General features: G+C 36.4%; 1 pseudogene; it reads right to left on the bottom strand.

Annotated features, from left to right (window-relative positions):
- Positions 1-6058: 6058 nt before the first annotated feature.
- LOC139844617 (17.3 kDa class I heat shock protein-like) lies at positions 6059-6519 on the bottom strand (annotated as a pseudogene).
- Positions 6520-14660: the final 8141 nt, after the last annotated feature.

Genomic DNA, 14660 nt, shown 5'->3' with positions numbered 1-14660 from the left:
GATTGATTGTGTTCTTCAGAAGCGTGCGGTAAACCAGCGTGCAAAACTGACACATTCATGATATAATTAGTATCTAAGTGAGGGACACCAACTTATCTTACTAATTGATTAATGACCTAGGTTAACGAGAGTTACACTTGGGGATTTGATTACATTGTTCTTAATAAAAGCAATCCGGATCCTAGGGAATTGAATCTAAGTGAATACCCCTTTATCTTATTGAATTCGTTTTTGTTTACTTTGTTTTAATTAGTTTTAAATCAAAACTCCATTTTTACAACTAAATCTTCATAATAATTATTAGTTTTAAAATCTTAAACACTACTCTCTTTGAACAAATTCGTAATCATATTACAATAAGATTATGTGTGTTTTGCACATATCAGTGAGATGCCTAGATTGTGGTCTCCAATTTCAAATCTCTTCGTGAGGAGAAAAAGTGTCTCATTAAAATTTCTTATAGGCTACAATTTTGAAGTCATATCTTTAACAGAAAAATAAAAACAAACTTACATAAGTCGCAAAGTCAAATGTTTTAATTTTTTAATTATGTGTTAATACTTCTTTATAATTTGTTCAATGCATTTATGGTCTATTTCATCAGGTAATTTAAACATATTCTTGAATCTGGTAAGTCAAACGTGTTTGCGTCTAAATTATTATGTAACTCGGTTAGATTTGTAGGTATATTCGATTTAAGTTTATGTTTTTGCAAATTGATCCGGTTGGATCTACCCATATCCGAAAACCAACAAGTTGAAAAGGTAAAAGAAAATAGTTGTGTGGGATTGGTCAAAACTATATTTCCTAAACAACTAGTCTACGTGGGTTTTGCATGTAGTCAACATTCAGCAACACCAACTAGCCCATGATCCCATTATCATACATATGTATACGTGGGTTGTGGAGAGCAATAGCCTCATTCTACTGGTAGCTATATATATACCAGTGCATGAGAGATTTTAGAAAATAGCCTTTAATTTACTATCTCCAGTTATATGTAAATTAAACAGAGATTGCTCCTATTTACTTTCAAATATATAGATCGTAAAATAGGAAGAGGGGATGCCTTTTTGTATTGTACGTACAACAAGAGAATAAAACGTATGTGTTTTACCCCATATTCAATTGCCTCTATATTACATTATTATTTGTTTTGTAATTTAGAGAGATCAACAATAGCAACCTTTTTCCGTAGCCCATATTATTCATTCCTGAGTACTCGTGTACGTCACATAAATTCGGAAGCCTAACATATAAAACCATTTTTTAAATCCTTACGAGATCGTCGTGTTGAATTTTAATCTCGTAACGGATCACAAATAATAATAATAATAAAAAATAAATCAACCCACATATAGCAAAATATGCATGGGCACAAATGTCTTTTTAGTTAACCGAAATATCATCACTCAACTGAATATCCCCTGTTCCCACTCATATCTCACTTTCATTCGATCTCCACCGATACGTTAATCTCCGGCATGGCGGTTATTGGAAACCTAGCACTATTACTCGAAGTAACATCACCACGAACCACCGTAATCAACCGTAACAACAACAAATTACGATTACTTCCTTCCTACATCATTCTGCACATATTTAAAAAGGAGCCGGTAACTCCTATTACATACAACTTCACGTCACTACGCGGAATCGAATTCGAAAAGGATCCGGTTTTTACACCGTCTCATAGGAAACAGAGAAAGTCGAATTCTAAGTTTAATGAAGTCGATTACGAGATTTCAAGTGATGAAGATAACGGAAATGGATACAGTGATGAAGATGATGCGGTTGATGAAGAGAGGAAGAAGAGGTTTGATTGGGAGAAGGAGATGAGGATGAGAGTTAATGAGATTGAAGATGATAGAGAGCTGGAGAAAAAAGCTAATGAGTTGCGGAACTGTGGTGAAGGAGATGACGGTGACGGTGAAAGTGAAGGCGAAAACGAAGGAATTGAAGAGACGGAGGAACAAAAATGGATGAGAGTTCGTATAGAGCTTGATAAGGTGAGGTTTCATATATGTTTTTACAATTCTTGGCGATCCTTGTTGGAGGAACAAAGATGTTTATGGGGTATGATGATGAATGTATGCTTGTTGGCGATTCCCCGAAGGTAGTACGAAGGTATTGTTGGGAAATTACGGTCTCACTAATTCCCACCACCCAGCCCAACAATAATAGTAAAGAAATAAGAACAATACACAACACAAAATTTAACGTGAAAACTCCAAAACAGGAGAAAAACCACCGGCCCCCAAAGAGAGAAATACACTATATCACAAATTGTTACAATGATATAGACGACTCTCTTAAGCCAACTACACTCTCCAAAATATTTAACTAATACAACTCTCAAACAAGGGTAAGAAAGAAAGAAATAATCAAATACTTAAAGTGTATTGATTGGTGCGATTTGGAATGAAGACTTAGCCCCTCTTATATAACCAAGTCACTCACCCCTCACATCTTCCTCCCACCAATGTGGGATAAACATATCTTCTACTAGCCAAAATAAACCAACAAATCTCCACCTTTTGGATAGAAGAAGATAACCATGCTTCCACATTGCAAGGATAACCGATGTAGACGCTTCCTCGACGACAACTTCAAGATCCTCATCTTCATGCCGTTGACATTATCTCCCAAGAGACAAAACTTGCATCTTCATCGAACATTGTCTAAACCGATAATCATTGTCATCACAGACAATCATAACTCTTAACAAGAATTATCATACTCCACCATTAAGAGTATAGCACTTAGAATATCACATTCCAAGCATTTCACCTCGGCACATGTTGTTGAACAACCAGCTGAAACTTTATGGTGCAACTTCCTTGTTTGGCTTTCCCGAAAGTCCCATCAGCTACAACATCAGTTTCCACCACACAGCCTGCATCAACGCCAAACCAATGCCCATGTGTAATTGTGGAACCGCTAACGAACATCCCTTTCCACGGTGGCGCGGACACACCATGAGGATGACGTGACTTCAGAGGAATTCGTCACTCTCCGTAACAACGGAGACAATGTTAGCGTCTTTGGAGCCATTTGCCAGATTAGCTCCACCGGGACAATTAACCCTTACATGTCCAGTCTTCCCGCACTTCCAGCATGTCAGATTCTTTCTAGAGTTTCTCTTCTGCCTATCCGAACACAACACTATCGTATCTCCTGATGACGAGACCCCGTTACCTTCCAGTCTTTTCTCCTCGGATAGGAGCTTGCTAGTAACGTCTTCAAACTTCAGAGTTTTCTTCCCATACATCAAAATAGGTTTCATGTGTTCATAAGACGATGATAAAGATAATATCAACCTCAAAGCTTTATCTTCATCATCCGTTTTAACTCCAATAGCCTCCAGTTCTGAAACAATACCGTTAAGAATACTTAGATGATCTGAAATCTTTGAACCCCCATCCATACGCAGAGTATGAAATTGTTCTTTAAGACACAACCGATTTGAGATGCCCTTGCCCTGGTACAACTGCTCTAGTTTAACCCAAAGCTCCTTTGCCGTTGATAACCCGTGCACATTTGCAAGCACGTTCTTTGCAAGACACAAACGAATCGCACTTGCTGCCCTCAAATCCATATCATCCCATTCTTCTTCATCGAACTTACTGCTAGAATCACTGCCGGAAACAAAGGTGGGTTTACCTTTCAATGCCTTGTGTAACCCGGACTGAATCAACACATCCTTGACTTGAACCTGCCATAAGCCAAAATTGATCATCCCATCAAATTTCTCTACATCAAACCTCATTGGACTGAACTTCGACATCGTATCCGTATCCTATAGACAACAACTTTCTCTGATTTTGGTCACGTTTCGAATAGCCAAAAGATGTAGCAGGTAGCCAGGACCCTTTAAATCGGAAATCCACAACTCGCCACTAACAAATCCAACTATTACTACGAATCAGAAAAATATTGTCTAACCAGATACCCTATACGATCAATAGAACTCGTTTCTGATGTGGACGATCCACTCCCGTGGCAACCACAGAGCATACTCCGACTCCTATAACCGAGACCCCCGTCAAACCTGACGCTCTGATACCAGTTGTTGGGAAATTACGGTCTCACTAATTCCCACCACCCAGCCCAACAATAATAGTAAAGAAATAAGAACAATACACAACACAAGATTTAACGTGGAAACTCCAAAACAGGAGAAAAACCACCGGCCCCCAAAGAGAGAAATACACTATATCACAAATTGTTACAATGATATAGACGACTCTCTTAAGCCAACTACACTCTCCAAAATATTTAACTAATACAACTCTCAAACAAGGGTAAGAAAGAAAGAAATAATCAAATACTTAAAGTGTATTGATTGGTGCGATTTGGAATGAAGACTTAGCCCCTCTTATATAACCAAGTCACTCACCCCTCACATCTTTCTCCCACCAATGTGGGATAAACATATCTTCTACTAGCCAAAATAAACCAACAGGTATCGCACTTTACGCCACCAAGATACGAAGGTAACTCTTTTGTGAGTTGTGTGTATGTGTTGTTATTACTTTGAGTGAATGCATTCTCCATATACCATGTTCTCCTTTTATAGGGCCACTTTATAGCTTCTTCCCCAGTTTTCTAGGTGAGGATCAGTTTCCAAGGCAATCTTTGATAAGACAAAGTGAACATTCCATTTGGTTGACTGTGATCCCTGTTGTGGAAGAAAGCAAGCCTTATGCATTCCTCTTTTTCCATTTGGACGTTAGTAGAAGTAAGCTGGTTAACCTGTTTACTTCTCTCCTTCAACATATGTGATCTTGTGACTTCAGGATAAGTCTTTCTCCATTGGTAACCGTGATCTCTTCGTGACCAGGTACCTTCGGTATTATAGCTTCGTATAACAGATACGGTTCCTTGTTAAGTCAGAGTACCAAGATCACACTTTGGGAGTATTCCCCTTTTATCATTTGGGGGCTTGTATTCGAATTTGAAGGTATCCCGCCCTTGATTTGTATTTGGCATATGTATTATTCGAATTTGAAGGTATCCCGCCCTTGATTTGTATTTGACATATGTATTCTTGTGACCAATCCTTATGTCATCAACCCTTGATAATCGCGATACCTTCGTTAGCTTAGCTTCGGCTATTTGCTGGATAAAGGGGTACAATATCAATATACATTCGCGATTTCGTAATATAATGCATCTGGATACTTGTTAGAAGTATGTTAATCGTTTTGCTACTATACGTATGTGTATCTGATTTCGTATTAGATGAACATGATCTCTAGGTTTACAATTGAAATGGTAGCTTATGTCTAAGTTATGTGTTAGCTCAGATTACCATGAGGTGTGTTTGACCGACGAGTTTATGAGAGCGCTTATAGTTTATTGGAGCTTATGATTTTAATAAGCTACGTGTCATAAGCTTTGTTTGGCAAAACAAAAACGTAGAGCTTATAGAAAAAAAGAAGCTCTACAAAAAGAGGCTAGTGAAACTAGCTTTTGAATAAAAGAAGAGCTTATGAGAGATAAATTTACTAATATACCCTTTATTATATTAGTTTACATTTTATATATGGATCCTTTCAAGTCATTTCACAAATATAAGCTCCAGCTCCAGCTACTTTATCAAACACTTATAAAACACAATAAGCTCCAGCTTTCAGCTTTAAAATAAGCTCCAGCTCCAATTCCAGTCATAAGCTCCAGTTCCAGTTACAAGTTCCAGCTCCAGCTATTTTCGTTCAAACACACCCATTGAGTTCATAAACATACAGCTTGTTAGAATTTTGTGCTTGCTACCTAGCTTAATCAGATTCCTATTTAACTTCTAAAAACAAAATATATTTATATTATGCTTTTCCGGAGTACCTGATATATGCAGCTGCTGCAGTTAATAATAGGATTAGAAAAAATTAAAATTAAAACTTAAAAAAGAAAAAGAAAAAAAAAAAAGAAAACAAGCATTTTATTCATAATCAAGGTTACAAAAACTTGCACCATTCTTCTTGCTAATTTCATACATTTAAACACAGAACATCACATAAGAATTTTATTAGAACTCATGAATCATACTCATGCATTTTCAACCAGCGATTTCAATAGACTTAACATCAGGCTTCTTCACTTCCTCTTTCGGCACAGTAATTGTCAGCACTCCATTTTCTATACCCGCTTTCACTTGATCCATTTTAGCATTCTCTGGCAACCTAAACCACCTTGTAAACTTGCCGCTGCTACGTTCAACGCGATGCCATTTTTCATTTTTATCTTCTTTCTCCACGTGTCTCTCACCGCTTATCGTAACACCCTCCCGTCTTCAACTTCTACTTTCACCTCTTCTTTTTTAATTCCGGGTATATCGGCCTTAAACACGTGAGCTTCTGGTGTTTCCTTCCAATCCACACGTGTGTTTACCAATGCAGATGTTTCTGATGATGATGATGAAATATTCTGGAAATCTCTGAATGGGTCCCAAACGTCAAGTGAAAATGGGTCGAAAATGCTGCTTCTTGGGCCACCGAATAAGCTTGGGACGATTGACATTGTTTGATTAATAGGACGTTGCTGGTTAAATGGCTTGTTCAATTTGCTTTGTTGTACGTTACTGATTTTGGTTTGAGTATTGTGAATATGATTAAGATTTATATATACAAAACAAGGAGGAATGTTGGGGGACTTTCAGGATGGTTCGTTTAAGATAGAGTATGGCTGTAAAATTATTGAAAAATGAACAAGCTTCTCGATTCTTCTATGTCCACTTATTGATATATCCTTTTATTAAACGAACTTTCAAAATATGATTGCCTTTTTATGTTGGACGATGCAATTAATTTGTGATGATTGTTATGTGCAACGAAGTTGACAACATTACCAACAGCAACCACCAACTAATTTTTTTTTTTTTTTTTTTTTAAAGTTACTATTTATATATATATTTTTTAAATAAATGTTTATTACCCAAAATAATAGTAAAAAGCAAGAGCCACTGGCCCAAACTATTATTGTACAGCAGTGTAAATATAGTACATAGAGTGTGGGTATCTTTGTGTAAATTTGGTACATAGAGTATGGGTATCTTTGTGTAATTAAACAGAGACTCTTGTGTGCGCCGCGCAGGGGTAAGTGTGCGCGCCTCACAGATTTCTGCTTTTTAAATTAAAGTTAAATGATGGGCATTCTTGTCTTTTCACATGGGGGCGAGTTCAGGGCATTATAAGCTAGTTGTGTGGTGGTTGAAAACACATTCAACACTACACTAACCTCATCTTCTCCCCAAAATTAAAGTTCTAGAGTGAGAAACACTTTGAGAGAGAGAAAGCTCAAATCAAGGAGGAAGAAGTTGATTTCGGGCCATAGCGCGTGTATTAAAGTTGTTCATCTAATCACTAGCTACGTTGTGATTGTGGTGGTATGCTCTAATCTTGATTTTCTTATTTTAATTTGTTTAAGGGTTAGGGTTTTGGGTTAGTGATGAGCATAAAACCCATTGGTGATTTTGGGTGTTCTTGGGTAAGATTGAGTCATGAGGGCTCAATAGTAACTAACCTAGAGTTTCAAAGTGTAAATTGGTGGTTATGAGTCCTAAAAGGTTAATTAATCACTAGCACACTTGGTTGCTATGTGAATGGGAGTGTTGACTTTAAAATGGTCAAATGGGTAATGATTAACCTAGTTGGGAAAGATGGATATGAAATACCCCAAATTTGGTATTAGTTAGTGTTGTTGGACCTTAATCACTAGCTTTTAGTGGTTTATGATGGTCTTGACCTTAAATGAACGGTTTTGGTATAGAGTCAATAACATATATCCCCCTATTAAGCGTTAAAATTACATAGATATCCAAGTAAATAATAAAATTTCAAATATACCCATTTTCATTAAAAATAAATAACAAAACCAAACAAACATAACTAAAATTCCAGTTTTGCCCATATATATATTTTGATGGATAACAAACTAATTGATTCATTATTCCAATTCAAAACAACATAGCCTTTTCCTCTTCACTAATTCACCTCTCCATTTCCGTTCCTGCCCCATTTCTTTCACCATTTTGATTCATTTCTTTTATTTGAGACATAAAAACAAACCATCCTTCTCCTTTCTGTATGTGACAAAATATAACAATTAGAGAAACCACTTTATATTACAACTCAATAATACTTTGATAACTACTTGTTTCACTACTGTGTAAAATCTAAACTAAATCTAATTAGTTTAATTTCATATCACCTAAGAGGGTAACACTATAACGTAATTAGGGATGGCAAAAATACCCGTACTCGATGGGTAAACTCGAAACCCGATATTATTGGTCCGGGTTTGGTTCGGGTATACGGGTTTAGGGTCGGGTATGGGTATAGGTTTACTATTTTTCGCGGGTTCGGGTTCGGGTTTGGTTTTAAATAAAAACTCATATACCCGACCCGTACGCCCGACCATATACCCGATTAGTTTATTCAATATATTACATTGAAAGTTACAAACAAATACCAATCTGGGCTTATATCCTACTAGCCCATTTCATAAGGCCCACCACAATGGACAAGAAAAACATGCATACATTACATTCGAGTACAGACATGTAACTGAGATTAATCCTTGGATGCTACTATGAACAAGCTGCACAGTTTGTAAATTCTTTAACATTTAATTTAATTTGATTTGAATTAACTGGTTACCCGATTATCCGTGGGGAAATACGTTACCCGACGGTTAATTAGTTAATGGTTACCCGCCGGGTATGGTACCGGGTTTGGGGGTGAGTTTCTTAATCGGGTTTGGGTTTGGTATTGCCTATACCCGACCAAACCCGACCCGATGTCATCCCTAAACGTAATTAGTTAATAATTCTTAAAAATTTCTATATGTAGAATTAAGGATTTAGTGAATAGGCCTAATACTATATCTAACAACAAGACATATTTATTGAAAAAGAATTACTAACTATTGAAAAAGTGACATGCTCGGAGTGCTATTACTTCATTATCGTCCGCTTTGAGTTGTTGAATTCTTTCCACATCTCCTATAACAACATAACCATTAATATAGGGACGGCAACCGGAAAGAAATCCATTAGAACAAGCAGCTAATGAAATAAAAAAACGTAGAAAACGTTTCTGACCAGTCGTTGTGTCAAAATCAATGTCAACAACACTTCCGGGATTCCTATTTAGTAGTTCCTCTTTGAAATCATCAAGGTGTATGAAAGAGTCCTCCCACTTACCATACATATCCGTGTAAGCTTGTTCTTTCCCTCTAAAAACTCTCATGTATGGTACCTCAACATTGTAAGTTTTCACAAGCCACCTTCTAAGCTCTGCAACCGAGACATCTCCATCAGATCTTAGTTTGTCCGTGATTACATCAGCAACCCATCCTTGAGTGGCACACTTGTTACCGCTCATACTGCTTTGAATACAAGTATGTGGTTCTACCAAACTCTTCACCTACAAAAATAGCAAAGAAACAATAAAACTTGTTGGACAAAAATAGCAAAGAAACAATAAACTCGACAAAATCAAACATATCATATACCGATTTGAAACTTTTCGGGTCTATATTCAATTTGAATTTTTATTTCTTTTCAAAAGGTTAACCATATCTAACTTACTAGCCCCCAAAGTAGGTCCGAGATTCATGTTTTAATATTTTTTACAAATTAGTATATTTTCTGATTGACAACTCAAATTTCCATCTCGCTTACCCGGACCAACCAAATTCATGACACGATTCAAAAATGACATTTTGAACGTGTTGGTGACTTCGGTTTATCATATTATGCATACGGGTTAAAATAGGTCCTTATGACCGAAATGGGTCATAATTTTTCATTTCAACAATATACTCAAAACTTATTACATTACATATGTTTACTTCACAATTTTCTTTAATAAACTATATGCTTACTTGAAAGGTAATCCTATCTTGTAGGATAGAAGCATGAATTCGCCATTTGCACTCGATTTGTTTACACCTTGCTTTGAATCGTGTCGGTTCACTTTTCTCAATAGAGTATTCAAACTCATTTGTTAGTGCATGATGGTTCAAAGCTCTCCTGAAACTAGTCACATTTGGAAACTTTGAATTCTCTTTCAGTTCTATATTTTTGTTGTTGAGTGAATGAATTTCAGTTTGGTAGTGCACTGTCTCATCTTCATGATCAGTACTATAAGGGCTGTGATAACTGTCTTCATTATCAGTACAATAGTCCGAATCATCTTCGTCTTGTGGTTCATCAGTAACTTGACATTCACCACTACATCAAATGTACACAATTACTTAACAGTTGAACAATAAGTACACATATATACATATGTATAAACATACATATTGACTGACAATACCTCGGTACTAAAAAATGGTTCCCGTGATTATGATTTTTCGTCACGTAAATTGTCAATTCTTTCTCGTTCTGATACATTGCAAGCATTCCCATGAAGTCTTCATCAGAATCGATATCAATGTAAGATTGCTCATTTACGTCATTGTCAACAAATTGAATCGAAAAAACAAGATTGCTATTGACTGGATAATGCTTCTTGACTTCTTCGGTTAATTTGTTCAAATTGTATGAACTTGGGTCGATGTAGATAAATTTTTGAGATCCAAAATAGTATCTTCTCCTAGATAAGTTTTTAACCATTCGAAACAAGCCTCCATATTTCAATTTCAACTTGTACTTGGATGTTACTTGTCTACAAATGAAAATTAAATGAACATATAGCATTACAACTCTACAAAAGAATATATATTGCTCTTAAAATTTGCCTAAACATACTCGTTATAGGTGATTGTGCCATGTTCTCCCATCTTGGTTCCAAATAATCATCAACATCACCATGATGCATCTAAACATAAGCATGAACATAATCAGCATAAAAATTTTTGTTTTGGAATATTGACACAAAATTAATCAAATGAAAACCATATACAATACAAATTACTACAGTACCATTTTTTGTTCAATTAAGGCATATTCATAGTACAGTACCATTTTTTGTTCAATTAAGGCATATTCATACATAATCCACTTAGTCCTGACACCAGTTTTAAGCAAATCAGCATAAATATTAAATAAAACAAATTAGATGAGGTTTTTCTATCTATTTAATACATTAGTCTACATAAGCTTTAGCACATCAAGTGATAGTTCGTCACTGTATCTTGCAAAAAAAGTATAATACTAAAATCAAATTAATTATGGATTCTCTTTGTTGACCACTTAAATTTTTAAATGCTAGATAACTTTAATCCTGAACTTCGCCACTTACAACAAGAATACATCAAAACCCCAAATCAACAAAAATAAAAATTAGGGATTCTAACCTTGAAAAAACTTTGATAAAGAACATGAAATTGGATGAATATGATTGATTTTGGAAGTTATTCGCCATATGTAGTTTCTGCTGGAGGGAATCGTGGGCTGTTGAGAAGAAAAAGGGCGGGAGGGATGACGATCAGAGAGGGCTCGATGGTCTTTTAGGTTTTACATAATACAGGATTCACTAAAAGAGGATATGAACTATTGATTTGGGGGTTTATATAGGGTATATGTGATATTTTATTATTTAAATGGGGAAATAAGTGATATTAAAGATTACTAGGGATAAATATGATAATATCTCTTTGGTATAAATGGGTCATTTAATGCATTTAAGTCATTAAATGCACATGAGTGAATTGTTGGTGTTTAGTCCAACTAGTTTGCGTGTTGATGGAGTACTTAATGTATTAGGTACTTTGCTTTGAAGCTTGCGGAAGTATAAAACCGTCACCGAATCGTTAAGGTGAGTGGAATAATTATGCATGTATGTATATAATGTATTTATTTGTGTGGCGTGAAATGTGGGTAGTCGCGGTGTTAAGACACCACATAATACGTAACGAGTGGGTTAGTCGCGGTGTTAAGACGCCACTCCTGAAATTAATGGAATGTGGGTTAGTCGCGATGTTAAGACAGCACATAATATGTAATGAGTGGGTTAGTCGCGGTGTTAAGACGCTACTCCGGAATTTAATGTCATGTGGGTTAGTCGTGGTGTTAAGACACCACAATGTCATAGAGGGTGGGTTAGTCGCGGTGTTAAGATACCACCCGGGGGTTAGTGATACGCGGTGTTAAGTACACTAATGGATGTTGCGAACTCTGATGGTGTTTGCAAGCACCATCTCCTTGTATGAATGGTTAACCATGGTTATGTGTTGTTGTATAGCATATTATATTGTTCGTGTTATATGCTATCATTTGTGCTAGCTCGTGATATCGTGGATTTAGCGTTGTACGTTGAAATGGTATGCTAATTTAAAATGCTAGCGTGTATGAGGTATTTGTGTAAGTGATGGCAAGTAAGTAGGTTATAAATGTATATGTATAACTATTGCATTCACTAAGTGTTAGCTTACCCTCTCGTTGTTTACCTTTTTAGGCTCCGGCATGGACAAGGGCAAAGGTATCCGTGTGGATTAGTAGTGGCTCTCGAGGGTTTGGCTTTTGGAAGATCGACCAAGATTTGGGTAGTTTAACCCCCAAACACCATGCTCAAAGTGTCATTTGGAATTTAAACTAATGTGGTCGAAACTTATATTTTGTACGAAGACCCATTTATTTGTAGTGTACATAAGTGTAATTAATGTACTTGAATTGGGGTTTTGGTTGTACATATTAAAAAGAATGCAGAAAACTGGTCTGGGCATTTGGCGCGCCGCGCCATTGTTCTGTGACAGATTCCTTTTTAATTAGATATTTTAAGGGCAAATTGGTAAAATCACAAGGAATCCGACTTTAAGGCTTAGGATCAGTTGTTGGAGCCTCAATTACTCCATTTCCACCCACTTAATCATCTTCCATTAAATCCTAGAGAGAGGGGAGGTTCTAGAGTGAGAAAGTTCCATTAAAGGAAGAAGGAGGTTGAATCGGGTCTTAGTGCGAGTTTCAAAATTGTTCATCTTTTCTCTAGCTACGTTTTGGTGTTAGTGGTATGCTCTAATCTTGATTTCTTGATTTTAATTTGATTATGGGTTAGGGTGTGGGGTAAGTGATGAACCTAAAACCCATTTGTTAGTAAATTGGGTGTTTTGGGTGAATTTGGGTCATGTAGACCCAAAGATAACTAACTAGGGTTTTCAAAGTATTAAACTATGTTTATGAGCCTAAATTAGTTAGTTAAAGTACTAGCACACTTATATATATGTAAATGGGTGTTAAGTGGGTTAATGGGTGACCCGAAATGGGTGTATTGACTTTAAATGGTCAAATGGGTCATGATGGACCTAAGTGGGTAAATGTATGTGTTTGATGCATAAACTTTGTATTGGAAAGTGTCTTAGGACCTAACTTGGATAATGATTAGGGTTTTAGGAATGATAACCCAAATATTAGGGTTAGGGTTGCAAATGGGTCGAAATTGCACCATGGGTCAAGATAACCCTAGAATGGAGTTTTAGTTGGTTGACCAACTTGAGTTTGTGATTGATATTATGTATAATGTAATAGGTACGTTACATTGAAGATTTCCGAGCTTGATTATCTTTCACAAGAGATTTTGAGGTGAGTGGAGTAATTATACGTATGTGTATATGACGCGTTTATTTGTGGGTGTTATGGTATGAACCATCGAGCCGGTAGTGCCATAACATATGTGCGGTAGCACTATAAAAGAGTATGACTCAATTGCGTATGGTGTGAACCACGAGCCGGTAGCACCATAGCGTTTATGGTTAACCATATTGAGATTGTCGATTATTTAGCATATTGTTTATATATATATATATATATATATATATATATATATATATATATATATATATATATATATATATATATATATATATACATATATATACATTGTGTTGAGTATATGCTAATGCGTTTTTGTGATAATGTACGGCTTGTTAAGTGTTTTGGGTACGATGACATGCTAATTGAGTTACAAGGTCATATGAGGTATTTGGTGAATGTGATTGCAAATAGATGAGTTATATATATGTACGTGTAATTATTGCATTCACTAAGCTTTGCTTACCCTCTCGTTGTTTACCTTTTTATAGGCTCAGGTATGGACAAAGGTAAGGGCGTTTGTTTGGAGTAGAGATCCCGTCGTGTTAGGGGACGCTTTTGGAGAGATTAGCCTTTGGGGTTTGACCGAGACTTGGGTAGTTTAACCCCAAACACCATGCTCGTAGGGTCGTTTGGTATTTAAACTTTTGCGGTCGAAACTCTCGTTATGTATTAAACTCGTAAAACGGCCGTTGTGGGTCCCGCTTTGTAAAACTTATTTTATGTTTGAAAAGTGTTAGTTGTACATATTTGAGTGTGTTGTTAAAAGCGTTTTGTCTAATTATGTCGGGAAGTGGCCAATCTTTTTAGCATTTGAAGACTTTTTGGACAGACCAGATCGGCGCGCCGCGCGGCCTTCTGGCGTGCCGTGCCATTAGCTGAACAATCAAAATTTTTTTTTTTTTGGTATTTTCCGCGGGTTTGATGGTGGTTTGGTTTGGGTTGTTACAAGTGGTATCAGAGCATGGTCTAAGGGATTTAGGCGACTTGAGATAGGTGCCTAGACTTAGACTTTACTGTGTGTACGCTTTATGCGGGACTTGTAGGACTTTGGGTCGGAAAGGGAATTGTTAGTGCTAGTGTTTATGTGAATTAACCATGCACTAATTGCTTTGTGTTGTTTTAG

This window comes from Rutidosis leptorrhynchoides, chromosome 4, assembly GCF_046630445.1.
Source record: "Rutidosis leptorrhynchoides isolate AG116_Rl617_1_P2 chromosome 4, CSIRO_AGI_Rlap_v1, whole genome shotgun sequence".
Taxonomy (NCBI): domain Eukaryota; kingdom Viridiplantae; phylum Streptophyta; class Magnoliopsida; order Asterales; family Asteraceae; genus Rutidosis; species Rutidosis leptorrhynchoides.
Note: the sequence above shows the minus strand (reverse complement) of the source record. Positions and strands in the feature narration are given on the sequence as shown.